We start from the raw sequence: 338 nt of genomic DNA on the forward strand, positions 1-338 counted from the left end.
TCAGGGGCTGCCCCCCAATGGAAAGATATGGGCGTTGATACAGTATTTCGTAGCGATGACAGCGGTAGCTTTTGAGGAGCAGAGATGAGCAGAGATCAGTGACAAAAGTTTGGACAGAGGATAAAGAGCCAATTTTGCCGCTGAGCCACTCCGGGTGTGAAGAAGTAACTTAAGGTGGTTTACCTGAACAGAAGCATTATGCCCTCTGCAAAATTTCTAAAGTTGTTGTGCCGTGTTATAGACGTAGTGGGATCCAAATCTATATTACCAAAGACCTGGATGATGAAGGGAAACAAAAAACCATCAACTCAGGATCAATCAAAAATTCCAGAAGAAGT

General features: G+C 43.8%; 1 protein-coding gene across 1 annotated transcript in view; it reads right to left on the reverse strand.

Moving 5' to 3' along the window:
- The window catches only part of LOC119592994 (voltage-dependent calcium channel type A subunit alpha-1-like), a gene marked incomplete in the record, with an annotated part of 154,497 nt that overhangs the window by 26,712 nt on the left and 127,447 nt on the right, over positions 1–338 (reverse strand).

Source organism: Penaeus monodon, chromosome 31, assembly GCF_015228065.2.
Source record: "Penaeus monodon isolate SGIC_2016 chromosome 31, NSTDA_Pmon_1, whole genome shotgun sequence".
NCBI classification, from domain to species: Eukaryota; Metazoa; Arthropoda; class Malacostraca; order Decapoda; family Penaeidae; genus Penaeus; species Penaeus monodon.